At 36.4% G+C, this 8462-nt stretch overlaps 1 pseudogene; it reads right to left on the bottom strand.

Moving 5' to 3' along the window:
• Positions 1-1209: 1209 nt before the first annotated feature.
• On the bottom strand, positions 1210-1872 carry LOC104994691 (annotated as a pseudogene).
• Positions 1873-8462: the final 6590 nt, after the last annotated feature.

Genomic DNA, 8462 nt, shown 5'->3' with positions numbered 1-8462 from the left:
TTCAGGTAGTTTAAAAATTTTTTGTCTGCGCTGTTTTTCATTAAAAATATTTTAATAATTTTTGAAGGCATGGGGGAAGGATGGAGGAGGTGAATTACTATTTCAGGATCTCTGATTACTGTTTTTTTGTTCAGTTCAGTGGTAAGGTAAGATTTATAAGAACATATATATATGTACAATTGAATCACTTTGCTATATGACATCTGAAACTAAGACAACATTGTAAATCAACTATAATTCAATAAAAAATTTTAAGTAAAATAATAAAAGATTTATAAGAGAAGTTACATTTTAGAAAATCAAGGTGATAAAGTAATATTCAGCCTGGGATTGTACCATTCAAGAAAAAGAAAGATTAAAAAAATGCTTATAAAAGTCAAGATAATAAAATTATATTCATAAGATCCTACTCATAGTAAGGAAATACTTAGTATAAACATTATAAAAATAATCCTTACCATTTATTCAACACCTATCATTTGCCAGGCAATCATGCTTTAATGTCATGATTTCTAATTCTAAAAACTATTCTTAGGAAGAAAATCAAGTTGTTTTTTGAAACAGAAAAAGGAAATGAAGCTTATTAAAGTTTAATGACTCATCTAAGGCCATACAGCTAGTAGACGTTAGAACTGGTGTTTGAATGCAAGTTTTTCTACCATACCACACAGCACCTACCATAAAGAAAATCAGCTGAATAAACTTCTCTTATTATTTTATCCAAATTTCATTTGTAAAGTCCCTGTACAGTCTATTATTCTGATATGGCAATATTTATCTTTCATAGTATTAATAATTAATTAAGAAAATCCATCACATTCTTACCCTGTATTTGGAAAACAGTGTTATCACAAATAATAGGCTATTCTTGTCCTCAGTTCCAACAATTTAGAACCTGTTACTCAAAACAAGAAGCCCTTGGATTAAAATATAAAACATAGCATTCTATTTAGACATTCTTCAAGATGGTTGGATGGCATCACTAATTCAACGGATATGAGTTTGAGCAAGCTCCAGGAGACGGTGAAGGACAGGGAAGCCTGGTGTGCTGCAGACCATTGGGTCGCAAAGAGCTGGGCACAACTGAGCGACTGAACAGCAACAAATTCTATTTTGCCACAATTACAAAGATCCAAAACTCCATTTTTGAGCCATTTCTGCATAATAAAAATCTAGTCTGCATTTGTCCTTAACAGAGAGAATATTAAACTAAGAAGTCCCTGAAGAGGTCAGAGTGTCAACAAAATTCAACATGATGGTGGAGCCCACACAGACAAAGGAAACAAAGCCAGGCCCTTCCACACAGCAATACATCCTCAGGATGATTTCATTTAAACTCAATGTCTCTTCATGCCACACATATTCCCCAATGTCTGCTAGGTGAAATACCACAACTGCCATGGGGTCTACTTTCCTGCAGTCTTGTGTAGACTTCACTGCCACCTCAAAACCCAAAGGGATGTCTGCCATGGAGTACACCAGGACTTCCTGGTACTGAGAAGTCTTTTCAGTGATTCCAACAAGTCCAGATTTCACCACAAGTTTCCCATACAATAAGGAATGCTCTGCTCCAGGCTTTATCCACACTTTATATTTGGCATAGGGTGCTAGGGAATCCAGAATTATTCTGTTAAAACTTCTAGGTCTTGCATGTCCCCAAAGACACCAGCTGTGTCATTGGAGATACTGGCAGGCAACTTCAAGATCATCTCATTCACGTAGTACACTCAGTCCTTGTGTAGCTTGAAATGAGGTGCCATAAAGCCTATCGACCATAGCTGAAGTCTCCCCGATGTAGTCTACTATCTTCTCAAACACTAAATGGGTCTACTCTTCAGTCAGTAGTCTCCTTTTCCTGCTGGGTTCGAACATCGGATGATCTTGCCTCATTTGCTGGAAACAGGTCAGCAGCCAGCCGCTGTCTTAACCTCAAACCTTGCCTCTTTAGCCCGTTTCCAATTTTTCCCCCGCGCTAGTGCCCCATAGCCTGGAGGATCATCAAGGAAAGAAAGCCGGCCTAGTGAGAAACCATAGCGACCAGAAGCGAGCTCCAGTTGCTCCTGGTCCTAGATTCTAAGCCAGCGCCCTTGCTGAGCAAGAGGGAAAGTGACCGCAGCTTCTGAGAAGATGGCGGCGACGGCAACTGTACTATCCTCAACCACTCTGTCGGCCACAGCGACGGCCCCCACTGCTGCTCTTGGAGAGGTGGACGATGAACAGCTCTTGGTGTCACTGTTCTGGGACCGCTTCCAGGAGACCCAGTGGCCATAGTGGCTGGATGTGGGCCGCTCCCTCAGGGAGGTGAGCACCTGGCTGAAGAGCGAGCATAGCTCGCCACATGGTTTCTAAGTTGAGGTCATAAAGAGGATGTAGCTTCATCCATGCTCTTCCTTGAAACCACCTGAGCCACCACAGATGAAGTCTGACTACCCTAAGACTGCCATGGTGCAGTGGCCCAGACACGCCACCGACAATCCCAACTTGGTCGGTTCTTCAGTTCTCCACTTCAGAGAGATGTGTGGAGAGGCTGTTGTAAAGTTACATTTGCAGCCACAATCATTCAAGTCATCCACAGCCATTTGAGTCATCCTAGCTGAGATCCCAGAGGCATCTTTTGTGCTTTAAAAAAAATTTTTTTTTTATTTTTTAACTTTACAATATTGTATTGGTTTTGCCATATATCAACATGAATCCACCACAGGTATACACGTGTTGAGGTTTCTTACCTCACCTCATTTCAAAACCCGAGCTGATGCAACTACTTAGTGTCCAGAAGGAAAAGCGAGTCCAAGTCTAGGTCTGTAGAGAGAATAGAGCACCTGAATTCAAGACCCATGGAATTTCATATGTGCTAGTTGGTTTGTGAATGAAGGAGCATGTAGAAATGTGTGAAAGGATATGCATCAGGTTGTTAACATTTGTTGCTTGTGAGGATCCAGGAGATGAGGAGGACCCAGGTGGCAGGGAGAGGAGGTGACAAAAAATATTAAACGCTCTTTTTTTTTCTTTATACTATTTCACTTTCACTAAACACATATTGCTTTTGCAATTTTTGAAGAGAAATTAAAGGGAAAGTATTGGGTTTTTTAAAAAAAGCCTCAGAACATGCCAACTTTCTTTTTCCTTCATCCCCCCAGCCTCCCACGGAGATGTCTGTTGATATACTTCTAGAATTCTATACGCTGCAGCACATGAGTTAAATTAGAAGTGCTAATAAGGAGAGTGTGAGGTCATTGGCAGAGGAAAGGAGCCATTTTAAGTGACTGAGTATGATTCATTATACACAGGTTCAGTCACAGAGAACCTCTAGAAGGCAGAGTTTTGGTGCATAGCTAGTAAGTGGAAATTTAGAAGGCTTCTGAGTATTTATTTTAATTATCCATGTTTCTTGGCGGTTATGTGGAAAAATCTGATATTTACAGTTTGTTAACTGTTAGACAAACACCTAGTTAACAGCAGTCTCATTAAGACTATTAGTAGTTGAAAGAGACTAAGCTCAACAATATAACCAAAGTATAATTCCCCTTGCTGGGAAAAAAAAAAAAAAGAATAACCTGAAAAGATAAATACTCTGTGATAGTTCTGGCCTCAATACACAATATTCCTTCCATGTAATAATCAGAAAGAGTTCATTTAAGGTCAGTTGTCTCTAAACACAAATTTGTATTTCTGGCAGATGTCCTCCAAAGGTTTAATTGGTTTATATCCAACAACTCTAAACAGCATGTCAGTCATTTTTATTAGTATGCAGTGCATTTCACAAGTCATTTTCCCCAAAAGGGTCACTAGAAAGCTGTTAAATTCAGACATTTCACAAATGGATTTATGGAATTTTCCTATGGGTAATTCTACTTTGAAAATTTTCCAGGTTAAAATTGTCAAAGTCATGGTCTAGAGTGTAGAACTTTGGAACTTTGCTTATTGATTTGCCCTTATCCTGGAGCAGACTCAGAATTGTTTTCTGAGAAAAATCTTTACACTTTCCACAGTGCTCGCAGACCGCCTCTCTACCAAGGTAGGCCAATGCCAACTCAATACAAAGTCTAAGTTAGGCACCTTAATTTTCATAAGGGGACATTCTCTTATGTCTCTTTACTCAGTTGATTTTTAAAATATATACATTTTGAAGTATATGAGTTTTAAAAATATATGTATTTCAACTAGTAACACTAAATAATTACTCCAAAACATTTGTCAAATAATCAGATAACCACCACTGGCCAACTTTTATCAAAAATCAAAGTCCACAATAAGTGAAGTAAATCAAAAAGAGAAATACAAATACATGATATCGCTTATTTGTGAAATCTAAAATATGACACCAATGAACCAATCTATGAAGCAGAAATAGACTCACAGATGTAGAGAATAGACCTGTGGCATCCAAGGGAGCAAGGAAGGAGTGGGGATAGGGGCTGGGAGTTTGGAGTTAGTAGTTGCAAACTATTACGTGTAGAATGGATGGTCAACAGGGTCCTACTTCACAGCATAGAGAACTATATTCAGTGTCCTGGGATAAACCATAATGGAAAAGAATATTAAAAAGAATGTGTGTGTATATACATAGGTCAGTTTGCTGTACAGCAGAAATTAACACAACATTTTAGATCAACTATGCTTCGATTTAAAAAAAAGTCAAAGTACAAGAAATAATATCCATGAAGGACAGATTAAAGGGCATGAAGTTCACCCAGTCCAATAAATAGTAACAGTATTTATCCCCGGACCAATCTAGACATTAAGAGAGCTTATTTCATTGTTTTGATTTTTTTGTACTGCCCACTTACAGAGAGTTGCATTTGCTACATTGTACTTTGGCCTTATGCTCTCAATTTACATTGAAGGGCACTATAGAAACAAAACTAGTTATTTTGATTTTAAGACTATTGTTGATAATATTTTCCTTTCCATGATTCCTTGAAGCATTCCTAAGAATTCCATGTTCTATTCTTAAGTGTTCAAAATACTAAATTGGAGTAGAAAATTTTCTCAAATTTCATAGCCATAAAAACATTAGTTTATTAAGTTTTATCCACATTTATTATTTTTTATTACTATTATCATTAGGACAGTATTTCTCTATGTGATAATATTGTCCTTTTAGTTTTGGCTAACCAGAAGTTTGGAACTAAGTATAAATATGTAGTTGTCTTTGAAGAGTTTTGTGGGAACTTGTGGCACATATTTCTGTGTATTAACTTTTTTCTTTAGTTATATCTCATCATTTTAAATTTATTTTGCTTGTAAATATGTCTTTAATCTTCATGTTATTATACTTGTGCAATCCAGTAAGCTATCTCAAATATTTTTGAAAGAAAGCAGGTTATAATTCTTCCCTGGTAGCTTATCTGGTAAAGAATCCACCTGCAATGCAAGGAACCCCAGTTTGATGCCTGGGTTGGAACATTTCCCTGGAGAAGGGATAGGCTACTCACTCCAGTATTCTTGGACTTCCCTGGTAATAAAGAATTGGCCTGCAATGCGGAAAACCTGGGTTCAATCCCTGGGCTGGGAAGATCCTGTGGAGGAGAGCATGGCAACCCACTCCATTATTCTTGCCTGGAGAATCCCCATGGACAGAAGAGCCTGGTAGGCTACAGTCCATGGGGTTGCAAAGAGTTGGACATGACTGAGTGACTAAGCACAGCGCAGATTATAATTTAATAGGTGACCATAATCCTGTGACTAGAAAACTTTCTAAAGAGTCTATGGGTGGTAGGATTTGGTAAGAGGCAGGATAGAGAATGCTGGTAAAGACACTGCTGGGTTGTTTATAATAGAAATTCCTGAAGGTATCACATGTTTTTAAAGAAATGAAAAATTGCTGACATCCATAATCTGGTTTATATAAAAATAATAATGTAGGATCTTAATCTTAAAAAGAAGCCAATTTACAACTTTAGAAAAATGTTTCTGTTGAAACATTTTTTTCTGAATAATAATTATAAAATATTCTGAAAACCCTAGTATTGGCTTGCTCAGAATTGTTAAGTTTCATTAGCAGAAATGTGACAAAGAAACATTAATCCTAAATGTGTTTCTAAACTGTAGAAAGTAGAAGCAGAGATTTATAGTCAAGTTGCAAATTTCATTCACACTGTATGTATCTGTTATTTTGCGTCAATTTAAAATGGTCTTGTTGCCCAGGGCCACTGAATATGATCCAAACAAATGGAAAGGTATTCTGTGCTCATAGATTGGAAATATGAATATTATTAAAATGACCATACTACCCAAGGCAATCTACAAATTCAGTCCAATTCCTATCAAAACACCAGGGGCTTTTTTTTATAGAACTGGGACTTGCAGCCCTAAAAATCGTATTATAACACAGAAGGTCTCAAATAGTGAAAACGATCTTAAGAAAGAAGAACAAAGCTGAAAGTATTACACTCCCTGATTCTAAACTATACTGCAAAATTACAGTTACCAAAACAATATGGTACTGCCATAAAAACAGACACATAGATCAATGGAATGGAATTGACAGTCCAGAAATGAACCCACTTTACATGGTCAATTAGTCTACAACAAAAGAGGTAAGGATATACAATGGGGAAAAGCAGCCTCTTCAGTAAATCCAGTTGGGAAAACTGGACAGCTGCATGCAAAAGAATAAAACTGGATTACTTTCTCAAACCGTATATAAAAATTAATTCAAAATGTTTTAAAGACCTAAATGTAAGACCTGAAGTCATAAAACTTCCAGAAGAAAACATAAGCAAAATACTCTTTGACATAAATTGTACCAATTTTTTTTTTAATCTGTCTCCTTAGATAAGAGAAACAAAAGCAAAAATAATCAAATGTTACCTCATCAAACTTCAAAATATTTGCACAGACAGAGGAGACAATCAACGAAATGAAAGGGCAACCAACTGAATGAGAGAAGATATTTGCAAATCTTATTTTTGGTAAGGGGCTAATACCCAAAATTACAAAGAACTCATACAATAACAACAAAAAATAAACAATGAGATTTTTTAAATGGGCAGAGGGCCTAAACAGGCATTGTTCCAAAGAAGACATGCGGGTGACCAACTGACACATGAAAAGATGCTTATCACTAATTATCAGAGAAATGCAAATTAGAACTACAGTGAAATGTCACCTCACACCTGTCAGAATGGCTCTTATCAAAAGAGACAAGAGATAATGAGTGTTGGTGAGGATGTGGAGAAAAAGAAATCCTCATGCATTGTTGGTGGGAATGTAAATTGGTGCAGTCACTATGGAAAACATTATGGAGGCTCCTCAAAAAATTAAAAATAGAATTAGCATGTTATCCAAAATACCATCCCTGGGTATTTTTCCAAAGAAAACAAAAACAGTAGCTCAGAAAGATATATGCAGCTCTATGTTCATTGCAGCATTATTTACAATAACCAAGGTTATGGAAGCAACCACAGTATCTATCTATAGATGAATGGATAAAGAAGATGTGAGATATATATGTGAAAAGAATAAAAGCACTTGCAGCTACATGGATGGACAAAGAGGGTATTATGCTTAGAGAAATGTCAGACAAATGAAAATAAATACTATTTGATTTCACTTATATGTGGAATCTAAAAAATAAAACATGAACAAACATAGTAAATAAAACAGACTCATAGTACAGAGAACAAATAGGTGTTGTTGGGGAGGGAAGGGAATGAGTAAAATAGATGAGGGGTTTATGAGGTATCAACTACCAGTTACAAAACAGATGAATCACAAGGGTGAAATGTATAACAAGGGGAATATAGTCAATAATACTATAATAATTTCATATGGTGCTGGATGGTAACTAGACTTATCATGGTGATTACTTGTAATGTATAAAAATATTGAATCACTACATTCTAGTGAAACTAATATAAATGAAAGTAACATAATAATGTAAGTCAGTTATACTAATAAATCCAGAAACTAGGAGGAAAAAGTGTTTTTTCTGCCTTGGAGACCATCATAAAAATAAAATCTTTACCAAAATCCACCAAACTTGTCATATCTGTACCTGATTTGAATTGTGTAAAAGTGATGTTCAAGCAATCTTTACTGAAATTTTAGAAGAAAACAACGGAAAGGAAAATAAAAGACAACATATACTACTTGTGATATAATAAGAAAAATACATTACCAACTTTTTACAATACAAAGTTAATACTGAGATGGCAAACATTATCATATGTTTTTTTGAACTATGTTGACTTTAAAAAAACCATTTAGCTTTTTGTTAATAAAAAAAAAATGCCACAGAAGGAAACAATGTATGAACTGGAACTTCAGAAAAACACAATCATGTAGAATTGAAAGTTCAGTTTAATTCAGTCACTCAGTCGTGTCCGACTCTTTGCAACCCCATGAATCACAGCACGCCAGGCCTCCCTGTCCATCACCAACTCCTGGAGTTCACTCAGACTCATATCCATCAAGTCAGTGATGCCATCCAGCCATCTCATCCTCTGTCGTCCCCTTCT

The sequence above is a fragment of the Bison bison genome, unplaced genomic scaffold (assembly GCF_000754665.1).
Source record: "Bison bison bison isolate TAMUID 2011002044 unplaced genomic scaffold, Bison_UMD1.0 scf7180017864263, whole genome shotgun sequence".
Lineage (NCBI taxonomy): Eukaryota > Metazoa > Chordata > Mammalia > Artiodactyla > Bovidae > Bison > Bison bison.
This window is presented reverse-complemented; position numbering and strand designations above follow the sequence as displayed.